At 42.3% G+C, this 21,431-nt stretch overlaps 1 protein-coding gene across 1 annotated transcript in view; it reads right to left on the bottom strand.

The window, feature by feature from the left end:
- Window positions 1-10,408, bottom strand: part of APBB1IP (amyloid beta precursor protein binding family B member 1 interacting protein) — a 102,510-nt gene extending 92,102 nt beyond the window's left edge. The window contains exon 1 of the mRNA XM_022580347.3: window positions 10,231-10,408. The gene's annotated coding sequence lies outside the window, so the exon portion shown is untranslated. The remainder of the gene's footprint in view (window positions 1-10,230) is intronic.
- Window positions 10,409-21,431: the final 11,023 nt, after the last annotated feature.

Below are 21,431 nucleotides of genomic sequence, written 5' to 3'. Positions count from 1 at the left end.
GAGTAGCCCCCGCTCACCGCAACTAGAGGAAGCCCGCGCGCAGCAACGAAGACCCAACGCAGCCAAAAATAAATAAATAAAACTTTTTTAAAAAATGCAATTATTCTCTCATTGCTTCATAATGTAGTGTCAAATTGTGGGGGGGGGTCATTCAAGGTCCCTCCTGTCAATATTCACCAGGGGCAACGGCCCCCCGAGGCCTTTTTCAGGAGTGATCAGGGTCTGTCCTGCAGCCCAGAGGAAGGTTAGCAGTCTCCAGGGCCAGGTCAGCAGGCTTTCCAAAGGGTACAAACACCAAATGTGGAAAGTCCATGTCAATCAAAGGCAGGCAGAAGGTGAAGGAGTGGGTGGCAGGGAGGCCAGTGCGTCTAGTCAAGGAGCAGAGGCTTGATGACCAAACCAGGGCCCTTACTGTCCCAGTGGGCACAGGTCATCCTGGCACCTCCCCAGCTTGCTGGAAGAGTTTTTCAGGGCACACATCTCCTGGGATGAGTTTATCCATGATGCACGCCACATACCTCTCCAAATCCATCAGCATCTTTCTCTCACTAAACCTTTGCTTACAGTGAAAGTAGGTGATCTCTCCTCCCCTGTGCACATCGTCTGTAATACCTCTGCACCCCATTTTCTCCACTCACATTAGTCCTACCCACCACCCAAGGCCAGCTCAAGGCTCCCTCCTGCATCCTGGTGATCTACCCTCCTCTAAATCCTGTGGCAGCAGAGTTAGGATCACTAATTTGACAGTTCACAAGGTGCCTTATGGCTTATCTGTCTCTTTATGTGCATTTAAAAAATCTTCTCAACTATGCTGAAGGGGCAAAATTTACACCTCAACTCTCCTAGTAGCCGGCACAGCGCCACGGTTGGCGTTGGGGTGGCCAAAAACGTCTTACGGAAAAACCCAGACGAACTTTTTGGCCAACCCAATACTCAGAACTCAATGTAAGCTCATATTAATATGTATTAGCACCTACTTTAAAATAAGAATAGTAGGAATTACAAATATGGAAAAATTACTACAGATCAGGTACCTACAGTGCCTGATTTAATTCTCAAAGCAATCTTATGAGGTAGTGACATTATTCTAATTTTATAGGTTATAAAACTCAGAGAAATAATAATTTCCTGCCTGGAGAAATAATAATTTGTGCAAGTTCATGTGAGCGGAGGACTGGACCGTGCCTAGGTCTAACTCAAAACTCATGTTCACAGTCAAGCCACGTGGCCTTCTGAAGACACAGGCTGACTAAGAGGTAGAATTTGGCAGCTACTCTGCTAACGCTGCTGTTACAATATCTATACGTCCAGTTCGAATACAACTGACTTCGTGTCTGTCTTTCACACCACACTGAGGTTAGGCAGGGAATCTTGTATTTTCATCCAAGCATGTGACACATACCACTCACTAAATACACTCAGCTGCTGGGTGATCTTGAACAAGCAATTTAACCTCTCTGTTGGTTTAGTTCCCTCATTTGTAAAATAGCAATGAAAACAGTCCCTACGTCGTAGGGATGAGATGACGCCTATAAAGGGCAGAGCATAGCATCTGATGCATATAAAGTGATATTGGTGATACTAATATAGCTATTATTATTATCACCATTATCATAATCATTTTTGTTACTATATCTCCCTCTAAAACCACCAGTGGAAATAAATGTCAGCCACTTATTCACACACCACATACATGTTCCCAAGTCCCAAGTACTAACTGATGGTTACTTCTGCCTGTTGCATTTCTGTGTACCTGGACTGCCATTTTTCCATAGGCCAGGGACATTTTTAAAAGACTAAGCTACCTGGGAAGGACATCCGTAAGTAGTGTTTCTAGGACAGGGGTTTCTTTTCTTTGGCCATGCCATGTGACATTTGGGATCTTAGCTCCCCAACCAGGGATCGAACCCGTGCCCCCTGCAGTGGAAGCGCAGAGTCTTAACCACTGGACAACCAGGGAAGTCCCTAGGACAGAGCTTCTTAACCATTCTGAACAAGACAGGAACTGTATCAGAATCTCCCTGAGACTTTTTCGAACTGTACCCATGACACCTCCAACTCCACAATCCAAATCTTATCATTACCTCCTGCCCTGAAAGGGAAGTGTACTTCTGGAGTTGAGGGCCACCACAAAGAGAGCTGCTGTTGATGAGGGTACGTTACGCCCGTGAGCTAGCAGGTGGAAGCTAAAGAGAAAAAAAAAAAAGAGTTGACAACCACCGTTGCCTAGGGCAACCGATCACATTTTGCCGGATGTGGGTTTAGGGCATCCTGCTCTACCTTTTACTTCCACTCTTTTTCAGACCCTGTTACTTTTAGGAAGAATCCAAAAAATAAGGGCGGTGGGGCGGTTGGGCAGGAAGCGAAAGAATAAAAAGAAAAGTAAGCAATGGCAATTTGATGCTGTTTGTTTTTGTTGCTAGAGGGCTCACAAAGTATTCTGGGTATAGGTTTAATTATGCATTAGAATCTGGTTCCAGGGACAGACCCCACAGTAAGAGAAAATGCTTTTCCTGTCTTTTTTCCTTTAGCTTACTTCATAGTACACCTAATGTCCTCCATGCAGCTGAAGGGTTAACACGGAGTTAGGATACAGTGTTTATGCACTTACCTAGAGCTGCACTGTCCAATTCGGTAGCCACTAGCCACAGGTGGCCATTGAGCCCTTGAATTGTGGCTAGTCCGAAATGAGATGTACCGTAAGTGTAAAATATGCTGGCTTTGGAAAACTTAGTGTGAAAAAAGAAAGAGTAAAAGAGTTCATCCACCATTTTAATATGACTTTAATGCAATTTAGTATAATTAATATTAATTCATTAAATAGTCATTTTGGATAAATATATTAAATAAAATAGATTACTAAAATTAACATCCCTTGTTTCTCTTTTACTGTTCCTACTGTGGTTTCCTGAAAATGTAAAGTTATCTATGTGGGGACTTCCCAGGTGGTCCAATGGTTAAGACTCCATGCTTCCACTGCAGGGGGCATGCATTTGATCCCTGGTTGGGGAACTAAGATTCTGCATGCCATGCAGCACGGCCAAAAAATAAGTAAAATAAAAAAAAATAAAGTTATCAATGTGGCTTGCATTATGTTTGTACCGGACAGGGTAGGTCTAAAGTAGAACAGTTCAGTTATTACAAGTGCCTAAACGTTTGACTCAAAGATGGTAGGTTGTGGTGACTGTACCATATGAATGTAATCTGAATATTACTCACTAAGAGTTAAATCAGAATCTCCCCATTTCCTTTCCCACTGTACTGTATGCTCCAGCCCTGTCGAACAATTTCATACATGTGGTGCCTGGAGGAAGCTCCACTGGGCCTCCTGGAAATAACTTTAGCCTTGAAAGTGCCTCTTGGTCACCCCTCTACAATGTCTTCTCTAGAATCACTCCCGTCACCATCTTACGCACATCACACCCTGGAATGTGTTTATTTGCAGGCCTGTGTCTCCCACTGGACCAGAAGCTTCTTGAGGTTCAGCACCACATCTTATTCTGTTTTACACCTTCTACTCTGGCATGCGGTTGGCCCTCAACAGGTATGTGATGAAACTGAAAAAAAGTTCCAATGACAGCACGTTGAGCAGAGTTTCATTCAACTCAAGTGTTTGTGTAAGCACAGAAGCCCCCTCTGTGAGTCTCGAGGATGCTCCTCTGCTCTGAGGGTCAGTGCAGTGAGCTCCCTGGGCGTTTCAGCTTTTCTCTTCTACACTGGTCTTAAGAGATCTGCTCACAGCATCACGCTGCATTTACCCACGTTCCTGGCCCAAGCCACTTCATCTCTGTTTGCCGCGTACAATGGGGGAAATTTAATGCACCGCGTTAGTCAACAAACAGTCTTGAATCGCTAAGAAATAGTCTTGATTTGCTAAGTTATATCATTTACGGAATTTAACTAGAAGGAAGTCATTCCCCTTAAAAAGACAAAACAAATAAACAAATGCTACATCCCAAACCTCATCAGTTCATTGACCCAGCTGTGAGTTTTATGTCAGCAGCAGAGATGAAAAAGTTCATTAATACTATAAACACAGCAGCCTTAGACAAATTCATTTAATGTCACTGAATTGAGATCATTCTGTAAATCACCTGAAAAAGATTTTGTGGTATTTTTTCTGCCACATAACTAATTTGTTCGTTCTTTTCTTTTTGAGATGAAATCCCAATACTGCACTTAATTGAAAACCGGACTTTTGCCTGTGGGAAAAAAACAGTCTATTTCATGGACTATGGTGTAGACAATGATAGAAGTAGCATTCTACTAAGCGCTACTATTTCATAATGGCACTGCCCTGACACCTATTATAACCAAAACAAATAAAATGTCAGTTACCTCCATCTCAGTAGCTACTTCCTAAAATTCACTTTCAGCTTTCCAAATGTCATAACAGTGTCATCTATCATTCTTCAAGAGCTACTAGTGACCCTTTAGACCTGCTCTAACGCTCGCGTCCATTTGAATCCAGCTGTGCAACGAGGAAGCTTCCTTCTCTTCCGAATCTGGTCTTAGATTTTGAAAATATAAATATCTTAGCCTCAGGGCACGAAAAGCTCCTTTGTGGAAAAGGCCATTGTCTTCCCTCCCTCAGAATCCTGCTGTTAAACTCACAATCATAGAAACCTGGTATTGCATAATGCATGTAACTGGTTATGAATTTATGTATAAATACGGGGCTTTTTAGTATTCATCTCTCCCTCTCCCATTTATTAGAAAGAATATTCACTGTCTTGAGTCTCATGGGCATGAAATATTACTGATTAGCTGACTATACTCTTATTTTATTTATTTGATAAAGATTGCTGCTCAGGGCTTCCCTGGTGGCGCAGTGGTTAAGAATCCGCCTGCCAATGCAGGGGACATGGGTTCAAGCCCTGGTCCGGGAAGATCCCACATGCTGTGGAGCAACTAAGTCCGTGCACTACAACTACGGAGCCTGCGCTCTAGAGCCCGTGAGCCACAACTACTGAGCCCGTGCGCCACAACTACTAAAGCCTGTGAGTCTAGAGCCCGTGCTCTGGAACAAGAGAAGCCACTGCAATGAGAAGCCCACGCACCACAATGAAGAGTAGCCCCCGCTTGCCACAACTAGAGAAAGCCTGTGCGCAGCAGCGAAGACCCAACGCAGCCAAGAATAAAATAAATAAATTAAAAAAAAAAAAAAGATTGCTGGTCAATCCTTTCAGCAAGTTTGTTTTAGCTTTTGGCCACACCCCACGGCATGTGGGATCTTAGTTCCTGACCCGGGATCCCCCCCGACCAGGGATCAAACCCGCACCCTCTGCACTGGAAGGCACAGTCTTAACTACTGGACTGCCGGGGAAGTCCCACTTTCAGCAAGTTTTGAAAGAAGAGTTAAAGCATTGGGATCCCAAAGATCTGGTTTTATGTCCCATTTCTTAAACTGTAATCTCAGGTAAAATTCTTAAAACTCTCTAAATTGTCATTTCTAACTTGTACAATGAGAATTAATAACTGTACCTTTCCAAGTAGTTACTTAGGCTGAATGACTGTAGTCTTTTATGTAATAAGCACATAGTTATTACCAGTTGACACTTCATATCCACGTCCAAAACTCAACTCCTGATGGTCTCCCCTCTAACCTCTCCGTGTTGGTTGATGATATTCCATCCTTCCTATTGTTTGGGTCAAAAACGTTGGAGTCATCTTTGGTTCCTCTTTCTCTCACACCCCATATCCACTTTGCCAGGAAACCCTATTGGCTCTACCTTTAAAATACATGCTGATTCCCAAAGCTTCCTAATAGGCTCCTTATTCTGTCCAGCTTTTTCTCAAGCAATCAGAGTGAGCCTTTCACATGTAAGTCAGATCACATTACTCCTCTTCTCAGAATCCTGTAATGGCCCCTCAATTTAACTCAGTGTAAAAGCCCACGTTTTCACGATGGCTTACAAGACCCTTCACCCCCACTCTTACCTCTCCAACTACATCTCCTATTACTCTCTCCCTGCTCACTTACCTCTAGGCCACATGGGCGTCTTGTTCCTCAAACACACCAGGCTGACCCCTGCCTTACAGCCTTGGCACTGGCAGCTCCCTCTGCCCGGAACACTGTTCCCTCAGATAGTTAACTCCTTCAAACCTCTGCTCAGATCTTACCTTCTCAATGAGGCCAAGCCTGACCACCTTATTTAATACTGCAATTTTACTACGTTCAACCTTGTCCTTTTTAATAGGACTTTTCACTCACTAATACCTATATTATTTACTTATTTATTATGCTTACTGATGGTTGTCTACATCTCCCCATTGGAATAGAAACTCCACAAATGCAGAGACCTTTGCCTCTTCTGTTCACCAAGAACAGTGCTTGCTAAATATTTTTTTTTTGAATGACTGAATTGTATTTAAAGCATAAATCTAAGTAATATGGAAATTAGCAGTTCCTAAGTTACATATGCTTTATTACACTTAAAAGTTATAGTTATCCCCTGATGAATCTTGGTCACTTCATTAATGACTAGGATACCACTCCTTCCACGGTACTTACTCTTAACCATTTGTAATCCACTATGTTTTAATGTTATTTAAATTAAGCTGTCTTTACTTAATAGGACACTCTGTTTATGACCATGCTTCAAGTCAGTGGAGATTCTAATTTGTTTCCCAAGTGCCGATATACTCTAATTCCCAGTTTGACATTTCTGCAAATGCATGTGCGTGTTTTCTAAATGCTTTTTAAAAACTCAGCACATTCAGCATAATGATTACCTCTATCAAGAAAAACGGGTAATTCTATTGGGAGGAAGTCAGAAGACGTATTGATAATATCTTACTTCTTAAGCTGGGTAATAGGTATCCAGATGTTGGCTTTATGATTAGTTGCTGTAATTTACGTATATATCTTACATCTTCTCTTGTATGTATGAAATAGTTAATAAAATCTAGTACTTCTTGTTCTCCTACCACTCTTTATTTTCCCTCCAGTTTGATATGATAGTTATCTATGGATGTAAATTTTCCAGCCAGTTTGTGAGGTAAATCACAACTGCTGTGTGATTTAGCATTTATCCCCTCCCCCAGCCCACAGTCATCTCACTAATGAGTCTGTGATATGAGATCAAATCAGGAGGATCCCCAGCAGAAATAGACAAAAAGCTACTCACTACTTCATTGATTTAATCAACGCAGCCAGCTATCAAGAGGGACTGGAATATAATGAAGATAAAAATGAAATCACGATTGCTGCTAAAGCAGATTATTTTTTCAAAAGACATATATAAAGATAATAACTTCACAAGTGATTATAGCTTGTCTTCCCACTATTAACAAGGCACGTTCTTTGCTTGCCTACCTTCATTTCATCTTCCCTGACCCCAGGGTGGTGTAGGAATCTGATGGGTGCTCCCACAGCACACGATCTTGGTCACGTGTGGAACTGTAACTGCCCATTTATATCTCCCCTATTAAACCAGAACTTCACTGAGAAAAGGCCTCATCGTTTTTTCACCGTTTAAGCCCTTGTCCTTGGTACAGCACTTCAAGTGCTGGTGTCATACTGGCTCAGTTCAAAGGTCAGCTCTGCTTCTCACTCCCTAGGTAAGCTTCCTAACCTCTCTGTGCTATCATTTCCTCAACCATAAAAGCTGATAATAGTATAAGCCCAGGATGTGAGGCTTAATGAAACAACACGTCTAAATTAGTTACACAGGGTCTGGTACAAAATATAAGCTGAATAAATATAATTATTATTTACTACCACCATTTGGTGATAAAGAGGAAACTGAATTGACAGAGACGAAAGACAATAGCTCTTATAATATGATTCTTAGTGATTCAAGTGCATAGATGATGTTCAGCAAATGTCTGGAAATGGAGTCATGAATTCAGGCTCTAGAGTATGTGCTGAGAAGGCGTGGTGCCTTGGAGTGGTGCTACATTTCTGCCTGCACAAGCCTAAGGGTTGGTAGCCTAAGGGTGTGGCCCGTGCCTAAGGGTTGGGCCAGCTGGGTCTCAGGGTCTTATGACATATTGATGGTACAATCCAGAAGTGGAACTCATATACCTGCACGTTTAGTAAATGTTATTTGAGTCCCAACTATGGTGCCAGGAACTTGGCTAGGTGATGGCGATACGGTGCAATTGTAAATATCTTGGTGTGACAGACTATGAAACACAAACTTAATTTATTATAAGAGTCTGCACTCACGAAAAGGTATTGGGTATAAAAATAACAAATAAAATTGAAGAGGATTTGAAGTAAGTGAAAATAGTCATGCTTTTTGATAGTGGGATGGTTTGAAGAAATTCAAAGTGGCGTATCAAATGCAGACACTCATGGTAATGCATTCTATAGGTAGTTCATTCTAACAGTAATATGAAAATATCTAGAACTTTTAATTTGTTATTGAAAAAAGGCAAAAAAATAGTGGGTGATTGGTATACATTCTCAGGACATGAAAATACAAAAGATTTAATGGACACTACATAACCCAATAAGTATTGCGTTTAAGATTTAAAGTAACTAAGTCATAAAGTAATCCATATTACAAAGTTATATTTCTTGAGAAGTAACACGTGAAGAATTTTGAAATCTAATATGGACCTGCCCAAGCTTGGGCATATCAACTCCCTACTGAAGTTTTTCAAAAGAATGGAAATTTGCCGTCTTACATATAGGCCAAAAATTGACTGTTTTTAGAGGAACTTCTAAAGAACAAAGGCCTCGAAATATTTCAGAATCTAACAACATCTGTTATCATTATTTTCTCCATTCTTTCTTGTTAGTGATCAGCAATTCTAACTCTGTCAGCATTCCAGATAGGACAAATTCAAAGAATTATGGCAATTCCTCAATTGCTATTTTCATGACAGACATTTGGTAGGCCAATAATCGTTATGGGTAAGTTACCTCAGGTCCAGAGAGATCAAAGCAACTTAATCAACGTCACTCTTTTCTAGTTAAAGGCAGATGTGGAACAGAACCCAAGTCTTCCAAATACCCAGAAAAGACACAGATATTAGTAATAATGTGAAAATTACTAAATACTAATAGTCTGAAGATGATATTAAATTTCTTAGACCTTTCACAACACATTGAGCAGACAGGAAATACCACCCGGAAGACATTACAGAAGTTTCGTAGTAGATCCTCTGTTAATTTTGCTAGCCAGCGTTACTGTAAGACTGCCCATGTGCCGTCCCAGTATTTCAGTGAGGCCAGAGGGAAAATTGCCACTGGAGGTTTATTCAAAGGGACAAAGGCTCCCAAACATCCATTCAGAGGCCCTAGACTTTAAAATTAGTAGTAGCTAGTACCCTGGCCTTTATTTAAATCACATTATACCTGAGGAGTAATAAACTCATTAGCTTTTTCTTTACGTTACTTCCTCCAATACTCCATTTCTTTCTATAATGATCACATTAAAAGTTATTTTTGAACCGCTTTGCCATGAGTGGCACTAGGAAAAAACACGTTTAGCGTTCCACAATGGTCTGAACGATAAGAAATACCTTCCCAGAAGGAAAATAAGAGGTGCACTGGGCAAGGTCTTCAGGGGCACCCCTGCCCCGAGGTCCTCCTGGGTATAACGATCTCCTGGTTAGTTTGCTTCGTGCTCTAAAAGGATGCTCTGGATACTCATTCCAAGCCAAATTACAAAACTTCTGCCTGGTGTCCACATCTTTCCTCTACCTTATTTTAAAACGAAAAGGACAATAATTCGGAGGAAAAGTTATTTTTAAAAAGAAGAAACCGCCGTCTGAAAGTTTTCAAAGAGGAAACACTCCAAGACGCGTCAGACTGCGATCGTCACTCAAATTCTCACACTACTTGCACTCAATGCATAGCGCCCTGAAATACCCCCTGAAATGCCCCCCGTGAAATACCCCCCGGGATTCCTTCAGCGTCTGTCAGCCCGGGGCTCCCGGACCCGCTGGACAGGCGAGGGTGTACCGGTTCCCCGTCTGACCTTGGAGCACTTTTCTGGGCAGGAAATCAAGTCAAATATGACAAAACCGAACGCGGGGAAGACAAGTCCCAGCCCCAACCCCCCGCGGAGCTGGGTCAAGTGCAGGGGTCGGCGGAGGGGACTCCGGGGACCCGCTGCCCTGGAGGGCCCAGCGGGGGCCGCGCGTTCACCCGGCCGGCGCCGCGAGCTGGGTCGGGCCTCGGACCCGACAGGCCAGACTCCTGGTCGGGTGACCGCCCGGCGGGTCCCGGTGCAGCTCCCAGGGCCCCTGGGCGGGCCAGCGGGCGCAGCTTACCTCGACGGCTGCGCGGGGCCTCGAGAGCGGGGCTGGGCCGGGAGGGCGACGCGGCGCACTGGGCTGCGCTCCGGTTCAGGTCGGCAGCCTCTGGAGGAAGTGGTGTCAGCCCGCCCCTTCCCACGCAGCGCGCAGACGTGGAGCGCTCGGCGCGCGGCTCCGCATCGAGGTGCGAGGAGGGCGCCTGGCTGGAGACACACCCACGGATGTGGATAAAGACGCCTGAAGCTCGGGGGCTGCTTTTTTCGACTCCACGGGTTTGTGCCTCCTTTCGTCTTACCCCTCCCCCCTGCCCCCCCCCGAAGAAAACAACTTGGTTTTAATTCTGGGGAAAGTTGCGCCTTCCTCTCAGCCCTCCCCTACCTGCGCCGCGGGCCCTCCTCTCTCGGGAGCGACCCCCTTGGTTGTCGCCTCGATATATCAGTGGCTAAGGGATTGGGGGCCGGATGGCGGTTCCACAAAGGCCCAAGAAGCCGATTTCTTTTGCAACGGTCTTCCGAAGTGTTGACTTAAGCCCTTTCTGAGCTTCCTCTTTCGGGCCAGTTGTGCAAGGCCCGGCTTCCCTGCCGCGCGCAGCCCGCCCGCAGCGCACGCGGGAGCCGGAGAGCAGCGGTCCCCGCCCGCCTGGCCGCAGGGGAGGCGCGGGACCGGGGTTAGGCGGTCTCCGCTGGAGCCGGGGCGGGGAAGGGCGCGCTTCGCAGCGGCGGTTTCTCAGCTCTCCGGTTGGCAACCGCACCCCCAAAGCTTAGCGGCACTCAGTTGGCCGGCGAGGCTGTGGCTTCTCCCATAACGCTGGTGGAAGTCCAAAATGGTCTGAGCCCTGTAGACAGGGATTGGGCAACAGCGACTTAATCTACATCTGCGGTGACCCTTTGACCCAGCGATCCCACTTCTAAGAATGTATTACAGAGATACAGTGATGCAAATGAAGTAATGCGTACGCACCAGGCCACTCTTGGCCACACAATTTGTCATCGCAAAGGACTAAGTGGAAATAACGCCATGACTTTTGAAAGTGGCGTGTCCAGACAGAAAGTGGGTGAGATCTGAAAACATAGCAGTTAAAGTCAGTTAGATTTGGAAATGTGGTTGAATTCACCTGTCCTTCCCCTCTACAGCTGGGTTGTCAAGGACTTATATGTGGGGAAGGGGGTGATGAAAGAGTAGGGCAGTGGTAGAGGATGGGGACCAAGAGGTAGGCAGGCGCCAGACCAAGCAGGGCCTGGGGCTCAGCCTTGAGGACTTTGGGTTTTATTCTAATTGCAACGGGGAGCTATGGGAAGGTGTTTAGCAAGTGATTTGATTTCTTCTGTGTGCCATCCTACTGGCTTGTGATTGGAAAATCAGTCGGATGGGGCAAGAGGAAAAGCAGTAAGAGAGCACTCAGGCTGTGGTAACAGTCCAGATGAAAGGTGACGGTAGCTTTGGTGAGGATTCTACTGTGGGGATGGTGAGAAGAGTTTGGATCCAAGACACATTATGAAACCAGAACCAACAACATTTGCTGATGGGCGGGGGTGGGAGTGGGAGAGTGGCAGAAGGGGTTAGAAATGGAATGCAAACCAGTGGGACTGGTGTCCTGGGAGCTCTGGTGTGAGGCATGGCTAGATGGAGAAAGGTCAGTAGGGACAAACTGTGTAGGACCACGTGGACCACGTCCAGGATTGTTTTCTCATCCTAAAACCAATGAGATTGTGTAAAATAATATCTCAAGCCTCTGTTTCCTTTGTAAAGTAAGAAAAGAAGCAGGGTCATCAGCTGGGGGTGAGATAGGAGGTTAGCAGGTCACAGATTTAGGGAGCTGGAGAAAGTTGTTTTTTTGTTAATGTTTATTTACTTATTTGGCAGCGCTTGTTCTTAGTGGCATACAGGATCTTTAGTTGTGGCATGTGGACTCTTAGTTGCGGCATGTGAGATCTAATTCCCTGACCAGGGATGGAACCCGGGCCCCCTGCATTGGGAATGCGGAGTCTTAACCACTGGACCACCAGGGAGGTCCCAAGAAAGTTTAACGAGGTCATTGCAGAGAATCCGAGAGTGTGTTGCTCAGAAAAATGTAATGGGATTTCCAGGCAACCTGAGAGCCTGAAATTGGTGATGGTGGTGGAAGCAGTCTGCTTAGTCGTGTGGCTCTCCTGCAGGGCTACGTTACCTGGGTTTGGAGAAAGTTTAGCTGTAATGGGAGTGGCCAAAAACAAGCCAGCTGGAAGGATGGGTCATTGTGGTCAGAAGGTAGGCAGATTGAATTTTGCTCCTGGAGGCAGTGAGGTTAGTTGACAATGTCCAGGGTGTGACCAAGGGCCTGGTCACGAGTTGATCAAGGAAATGAGGCCAAAGGGTAGCTAACTGTTAAGTCACCCAGGATTAGGGTGACCACATAAAATTGTTGAGGCTGGGACACTTTTGAGGGTACCAAAGTGCTAACTGGATGAGAAATCAGGAAACAGGTGTAATGCATGACTCTTCCAGGCAAACAGAATGATAAGATTTAAGCCCATCTTAAAGGAAGATTGGGAGTCAGGTGTCAGGGTTTTGAAATGAGAGAGTGGGAGTGACTGGGATTTGGGAAGATGACAGTCTGAAGAGGTGAACAGGATAGTTTACTCAAATGGCATGAGCCTCGAGAAAAATGTGTTTGCTCTTCGTTTTGTTTTGAAAAAAAAAGCTGAGCCACTAAAATGTCTGCAGGTAGCAATGGGGAGCACAGAGAAGAGCAAACCCACCTTCTGAACTTAAGGTGCATGGAGTGTGAGAGAATAAACTACTTTCCCTTAGGAAAGTTGTAGTGGAAAGTCTGCAAGGGCAAAGTTAAAGCCCCAGGTAGAGGAACGCTCCAGAAAGAGCTTCAAGACACAGGAGTGGCAGTGAACGAGTTTGGGAGATGGCTGATTGAACCACAGGCAAGGAAGAACCGAATGTCCTGGAATGATGATGTGGGAGAAAATTCTCCAGGTGGCACCCTCTTTGGGTAGGGACTCCCAGGAATATCTCTGCAGAGGGTGGCTAGTGGCTAGAGAATGCAGGGGAATTCAGTTTACTTAATTGAACTGGATTTTTACTGTGTTTCTTACAGCCTCACTCTTTTGGCGTGTCTACCAAGTCCAACATGTATTTTTTGCCCATTTCCTCCAAGCTAAAGAGCGCTTTCACCTTTTTGCAGGGACCTGGGTTGACTTGAAGTAAGACTCCTGCTACTTTTGTTTTTGGAGTGGAGAGGGATTTTTTTTCCTTTGGTTGAGCACTTTGTAAAGTTTTGCCCATTTATTTTATTTGGCTTGCTCTCAATAGTAAGGAATGTTTGTTTCTGGTATAAAAATATCTAACTTTTATGCTGTCTACAGCAGACTGTATTTTCCACAGATGGCCAGGACCATCTCTCCCTTCCCCATCAAGAGCTGGAATCTGTTTCTTTCCATCCCCCTTGAATCCAAGCAGGCTCTGTGGCTGCTTTGACCAAAAGAAGGCAGCAGAAATGGTGGTGGACTTTGCACTTAACTGGCTCTTTCCGCCCTGAGGTGAGAGAGGCCACATGGGGCAACATTGAAGCATCAGATGTGAGGTGAAGGCGCCGTCTTGGGTGCCCAGCCCCTGTCCGGCCTTCAGAGGACTCCCGCCCCAGCTCTTATCTAAATGCAGCTGCATGAGAGACCAGGGGGAAGAACCACCCAGCTGAGTCCAATCAACCCACAGATCCCTGAGAGATTATGATACATAGCTGTGTGAACCTCTAGGTTTTGGCTTATTCACAGCTGGAGATACTCAAGATAACCATCTTGGGTACCTCTGCTTCTCATTTTTCTGTCCTGGTAAAGCTCCTGTGCTTTACTTTATAAAATATAAATTGGTAATAAAAAATAACTCTGCTCATGATTTCTATTTTAATCATAACATGCATATGTAATTAGTATGCTATTACTAATTATATGTTTTCCATTTAGTATATATTTTTCCTCTTGCCTGTTAACCAGACTCTCCCTCTGCCTGACCCGCTCAGTCCTCTGGCCTTTGTTCATCTCCCTCAGCCAACCCCTTCCTGCTCCACCCCAGTGACAGTCAGTGGGAGGAGAACAGAAAGGAAAGGATGGAAGAATAGCCCCAGGAGGAGAAGGCTGGGGAAGAAGAGAGAGCCCGAGAAGGCTTGGGAGAGAATTTTTGGTGTGGAGCTGAGAGCAAAGCAAGGAAAAAGATGTTTGGGGACACTGCAGGGTATGAGAGAGGCAGAGAGTGAGAAGAAGGGGTAGAAGGGGGTTTTAAGAATGGTGGGCTTGGTTTAAAATTAAATGTGGCTGTTAGTTTTTTTGCACTGCTATGCCCATGGAAGCCCAGTGTTAGGTTACTTAATAAGCATTAACATCTGTGACATATTGAGATACATATGCATACACTGTCTCCCCAGAACTTGTGTCTCTAAAGCAGTTATCATTGCTACCTAGTATCATTGGCTGAAAGTATGAAACAGATAGGGATTGATTTATAAGGAACCAAATCCATTCAAAGTGGCTCAGGCGCAAAGGAGAAGTTCTTGGAGAAAAGCTCTGACAGCTCATTGAACTCAGGAAGTATATCTGGGTCTCTTGAGAGACTATGCTAAGAACCAGAGGATCACTAGGAATTCTCTCCATCTCTTGTTTTCTTTTCTTGTTTTTTTTTTTTAATTTAAAAAATTGTGGTAAAAATATATACGTAAAATTTATCATCTTAACCATTTTTAAGTGTAAAGTTCAGTGGTATTAAATACATTCATACTGTTGTGGGACCATCACCACCATCCATCTCCATAGCTCTTTTCATCTTGCAAAACCAAAACTCTGTACTTACTGAACCCTAATTCCCCAGTCTCCCCTCCTCCAGCCCCTGGTAACCACCTTTCTGCATTCTGTCTCTATGAGTTTGACTTAAGTGTCTCATATAAATAGAATCATACAGTGTTTGTCTTTTTGAAACTGGCTTGTTTCACTTACATGTTGTCCTTAAACTTCATCCGTGTTGTAGCATAAATCAGAATGTCCTTCCTTTTTAAGGCCGAATAATATTCCATTGCTTGTGTATACACATTTTGCTTATCCATTCTTTCATCCATGGACACTTGTTTTACTTCCACGTTTTAGCTTTTGTGAGTAAAGCTGCCATGAACATGGGTATGCAAATATCTCTTTGAATCCTTGCTTTTAATCATTTTGAGTATATATCCAGAAGTGGAATTGTTGGATCATATGGTAATTCTATTTTTAATTTTTGAGGAACTGTCATGCCATTATCCACAGTGACTGTACAATTTTACATTCCCACCAACAGTGCACAAGTGTTCTGATTTCTCCACATCCTGTTTGTTTCTAGTAGCTATGTTAATAGGTGTGAGGTGGTATCTCATAGTAGTTTTAATTTGCATTTCTCTAATGATTAGTGACATTGAATATTATTTCCTGTGCTTGTTGACCATTTGTATATCTTCTTTGAAGAAATGTCTATTCAAGTCCTTTGCCCATTTTTGAATTGGTTTGTTTTTGTTGTTGAATTTTAGGAGTTCTCTATATGTTCTGGATATTAATCTCTTATTATATATGTGAATTGCAAATATTTTCTCCCATTCTATGGGTTGTCTTTTTACTCTGTGACTTGTTTTTTGATGAACAAAAGTTTTCAATTTTCATGAAGTTAAATATGTCTATTTTTCCTTTGGTTGCCTGTGCCTTTGGTGTCATAGCTAAGAAATCACTACGAAATCCAATGTCATGATTTTTGCCCTATGTTTTCTTCTAAAGTTTCATAGTTTTACATCTTATATTTAAGTCTTTGATCCATTTGGAGTTGGCTTTTGTGTATGTTGTTAGGTAAGGGTCCAGCTTCATTCTTTTGTATGTGGATATCCAGTTTTCCCAACACCATTTTTTTTAAAAGACTGTCTTTTCCCCATTGTATGGTCTTGACACCCTTGTGCAGAATCATTTGGCCATATATGTGAAGGTTTGTTTCTGGGCTTTCTCTTCTATTCCATTTGTCTATATGTTTATCTTTATGCCAGTACCACACTGTTTTAATTAGTATAGCTTTGTAGAAAGTTTTGAAACCAGGAAGTGTGGGTCCTCCAGATTTTTTCTTCTTTTTTCAAGATTGTTTTGGCTATCCAGAGCCCCTTGGGATTCCATATGGGCTTTAGGATGGGGTTTTATATTTATGGGAAAATGTCATTAGGATTTTGATAGAGTTTACATTGAATCTGTAGATTATGTTGGGTAGTGTTGACATCTTAACAATACTAAGTCTTCCAATTCATGAACATGAGTTGCATTTCCATTTATTTATTTCTTTAATTTCTTTCAACAATGTTTTCCTTGTAGTTTTCCTTGTACAAGTCTTTCACCTCCCTGGTTAAATTAATTCCTAAGTACTTTATTCTTTTTGATGTTATTGTAAATTAAATTGTTTTCATAATTTCCTTTTCAGATTGTTCATTTTTAGTGTATAGAAATGCAGCTGGTTTTTTCATGTTGACTTTGTATCCTGCTACTTTGCTGAATTCATTTATTAGTTCTAACAGTGTGAGTGTGTGTGTGTGTGTGTGTGTAATCTTTAGGATTTTCTACATATAAGATCATGTCATCTGCAAACAGATAATTTCACTTCTTCTTTTCCAATTTGAATGTCTTTTATTTCTTTTTCTTGCCTAATTGTTCTGGCTAGAACTTCTAGTACGATGTTGAGTAAAAGTGGTGAGAGTACACATCCTTGTCCTTGATCTTAGAAGAAAAGCTTTGAGACTTTCACCACTGAGGATGATGTTTGCTGTGGGATTTTTGAAAGGGATTTCATTGAATCCATAGATTGTTTTGGATAGTAGGGACATTTTTACAACATTAATTCTTCCAATCCATGAGCATGGAATATCTTTCCATTTATTTGTGTCTTCTTCAACTTCTTTCCTCAACGTCTTATAGTTTTTGGTGTATAGATCTTTAACTTTTTTGGTTAAAATTTTTCCTGAGTAGTTTTGATACTATTGTAAATGGGGATGTTTTCTTTATTTCTTTTTCAGGTAGTTCATTGTTAGTGTGTAGAAATGCAGCTGATTTTTGTATGTTGATTTTGTGTTCTGAAACTTTACTGAATTCTTTGTTTATATCTAACAGTTCTTAGTGGCATCGTTAGGGTTTTCTATATACATCATGTCATCAGCAAAGAGAGACAATTTTACCTCTTCCTTTCTGAGTTGGATGCCTTTTATTTTTTTTCTTGCCTAATTTTTCTAGCTAGGAATTCCAGTACTATGTTGAATAGACGTGGTGAAAGTGGGCACCTTTGTCTTGTTCTTGATATTAAAGGAAAAGCTTTCAACCTTTCACTATTGAGTGTAATGTTAGTTGCGGGCTTGTTATATACGGACTTTATTATGTTGAGGTTAGTACCTTCTTTACCCAATTTGTTGAGTTTATCATGAAAGGATGTTGAATTTTGTTAAATGCTTTTTCTGCATCTATTGAGATGATCATATGATTTTTGTCTTCATTCTACTAGTGTGGTGTATCACACTGATTGATTTGCATATGTTAAACCATACTTGCATCCCAGGAATAAAACCCAGTTGATCATGGTGCATGATTCTTTTAATGTGCTGTTGGATTCAGTTTGCTAATATTTTGTTGAGGATTTTTACATCTATGTTCATCAGGAATATAAACCTGTAAATTTCTTTTCTTGTAGTGTCCTTATTTGGTTTTGGTATGAGGGTAATGCTGGCCTCATAAAATGAGTTTGGGAGTGTTGCCTCATTTTCAGTTTTTTTGAAGAGTTTGAGTAGAATTAGCATCAGCCTCTCTTTAAATGTTTGGTAGAATTCATCCATGAATCCATTTGGTCCTGGGCTTTCCTTTTTTGGGAGATTTTTGATTACTGATTGATTCTCCTTATTTGTTATTGGTCTGTTCAGATTTTCTATGTCTTCATGATTTAGTCTTGATAGATTGTGTATTTCCAGGAATTTACCCATTTCTTCTAAGTCGTCTGATTATTTGGCATATAATTGTTCATTGTAGTCTCTTATGATCCTGTGTATTTGTGTAGTATCATTTACATGTATCCTTTTTCATTTATAATTTTAATTATTTGAGTCCTCTCTCTTTTTTTGGTAAGTCTAGCTAAAATTTGTCAATTTTGTTTATGTTTTCAAAAAAACCAACCAACTCTTAGTTTCATTGATCTTTTTATTATTTTTCTCTTCTCTGTTTAATGTATTTCTGCTCCAATGTTTGTTATCTCCTTTCTGCTGATGCTAACTTTGGACTTAGTTTGTCTTGTTTTTCAGGTTACCAGAGGTGTAAAGTTAGGTTTTTATTTGAGGTCTTTTTTCTTAAGATAGACATTTACTGCTATAAAATTGCCTTTTAGAACTGTTTTTGCTGCATACCATAAGTTTTGGTATGTTGTGTTTCCATTTTCCTTTTCTCAAGATATACTTTTTTTCCCTTTTGATTTCTTCTTTTACCCAGTAGTTCTTCAGGGGCATGTTTAATTTCCACATATTTGTGAATTTTCTAGTTTTCCTCTTGTTATTGATTTCTAGTTTCACACCATTGTGGTCAAAAAAGATACTTGGTATAATTACAATCTCTCTGGTAAGGGAAGACTTTCACCGTGGAGGGGCAGACACTGGTGCATGCTGTGACCCCAGGTCTAGTGGTGCATGTTGCCAAGTGCAGGGGCATGTGGTGGCACCTGGTCTGGGGGAACATGATGGCTCACTGACTCGGGCTGTTGGGTTCCACAGCATCATGTGTGGTCCTTGGTGAGCACTGCATGAGGAGCAGGGAAAGGTCTGCAAAGGCTGCAAGAGCTATTGGGGTCCTCAACAGTGTCTCCAGGTTCAGTGGATAGGGACTAGGGCAAGCAGCAGCAGGGGCTGGCACTGGTGGTGTGCACATGCCTAGCTGTGGTGGCCAGCTGCAGGTGCCTGTGGAACGGAAGCCGGTGAAATCTGCGAGGGGTCTCTGGCGGCTCTGGTGGATGTGGTTTCTTCGGTAGTGAAGGCTGCTGGGTCTGTGTCTAGAGCAGGTCCCTGAGAAACCATGATCCTTCCTGCTGTGTGGCTACTCTTGGTAGCCTCTGATTTTCTTTATCATTCTTAGTCATTTGTATATATCTCAGCTTTGCTGGTCTCTGGTTGGGGTGAAACTGAAGTGGGACCTTTTTTGGGGGCCCAGAAAGACTGGGAAGCTGGTTTCTCTCCCTGCTCTTCCTCTTCCTGTGAGGGGAACTGTTTCTAACGGAGTTCTCTCTTGATGCTTAGCAATGCTGTCCTGGGGGATGGGATGGTGCAGGCAAAATGAGGCTGTCTTCCTTCCCGTTTTGTGTGGTTATTCTCAAGTTTTTTTTGTTCCACTGTGTTAAATTTCATCAGTGAACTCCAGAGCTCTCCCAGTGCTGTTTTTGTTTGTAGATAGCTGTCTAATTATTGATCTTTGTTGGGCTATGGAGACTAGAGTCCCCATACTCTGCCATCTTGGTTACTTCATTCTCCCTGATAGACATTAAAATATATGTAACATATACACACATATTATATACATGAAAACAAGGCTAGCCCCCTCTTTCATACTATATACAGAAAGAGTAAAGAAATTAATATTAGAAAATGTTAGCACAAGTTCGTGTGCCTGATGCATAGTGAGGCCAAACAAACTGAAACGTTGGAGTTTGGAGCAGAGAAAGGTTTATTGCAGGGCTATGCAAAGAGATTGGCGGCTAATTTCTCTGAATTAGTAAGACATAGAAAACACATAAGGAAAGAAAGGGCAAAGGTGATTCATTGAAGATAAAATTTAAATAACTAATAAATATATGAAGAGATACTCAAACTGGCTAGAAGTCAGGTTGGTGAAAGTTAAACAAGGAGTTTATTTTATTTTTTTATTTTTTTGCGGTACGCAGGCCTCTCACTGTTGTGGCCTCTCCCGCTGCGGAGCACAGGCTCCGGACGCGCAGGCTCAGCGGCCATGGCTCACGGGCCCAGCTGCTCCGCGGCATGTGGGATCCTCCCGGACCGGGGCACGACCCCGTGTCCCCTGCATCGGCAGGCGGATTCTCAACCACTGCGCCACCAGGGAAGCCCAGGAGTTTATATTTTTAAATCATGTAATTGGCAGGGAAAAAAAAAAAGAAACAAAGGGGAGGGATCATAGTGTGTGCTGTCAGGGTTGCAGGAAAGCAGATATTCTCTTACTTTGCTTCTGGAAGTAGTGAATTGCTGTGCCTTTTCTGAATGTAATCTGACCACATCTACCAAAATAAAAAAACTCATTCTCTTTGGCAGAGGGATTCCAGTTTGGAAATCTGTCTTATGGAGATAGTGGTATGTAAAGCCATATGTTCCTGGATATTTGTTACAGCTTTGTTTATAGTGGCAAGAAAACTGAAAATGATTATGTTGGCAGTTACTAAATGACTAATTTAGGAGGATGTTAAAAAAACCAAAGATTCATTCACGAGAAGATTCTGATATGGAGCCATGTCTTGTGACCTTGTTCCTGTAGCAAAAACTGTGCCAGGGGAGGAAGTGCCTTGACCTTGATTTCAATATTTTACAAGAATGACTTTTTATCTTTGAGGCTTCTCTACGTGAAGTTTAGGTATTTGTGTTCATCATTATCTGTTCTGCTTTGCTTAGGTGTGGAGTTTGGAAATTCTTTCCGATAGAGGGAGGATTGCCTAGATGTACAACTAAATAATCCTGGGGCCTTGTACATGCTAAACAGAGTGTGGTTTATCTCTACAACATATTTATGTGTATAGATATATAATTTTTATATCTTGGTATATCAATATATATGATATTAGATATAGATATTATATGGATGTGATATGCATTGACAGAGCTGGGGAATGTCCGTGATTGTTATTATCAAATGAGAAAGGCAAAGTGCTGAGAAATATCCATAATATGCTCTCATTGTTGTGAGATCAGATACATTCCCTATATATTAGCATTTATTCATATTAATTTGGGGAAATTTGTTGAGGAAATAACATCAGCTTATTAAAATCAATTTTTTTAGCACATAGTATGTCTTTCACTTTACAAATCTCAGATCGTTTCTTCTGTTGCAATGAGCATGTATTAATTACTTTTTGTAAAACACACAGACTGTAATCTTTGCTGAACTGCAAATGGATTAGTAAGTTTCTGGACTTTTGGGGGGAAATTCTAGTTC

Source organism: Delphinapterus leucas, chromosome 2 (genome assembly GCF_059928025.1).
Source record: "Delphinapterus leucas isolate spDelLeu-1000000601 "Yukka" chromosome 2, BTC_Dleu_Yukka2, whole genome shotgun sequence".
NCBI lineage: Eukaryota > Metazoa > Chordata > Mammalia > Artiodactyla > Monodontidae > Delphinapterus > Delphinapterus leucas.
This window is presented reverse-complemented; position numbering and strand designations above follow the sequence as displayed.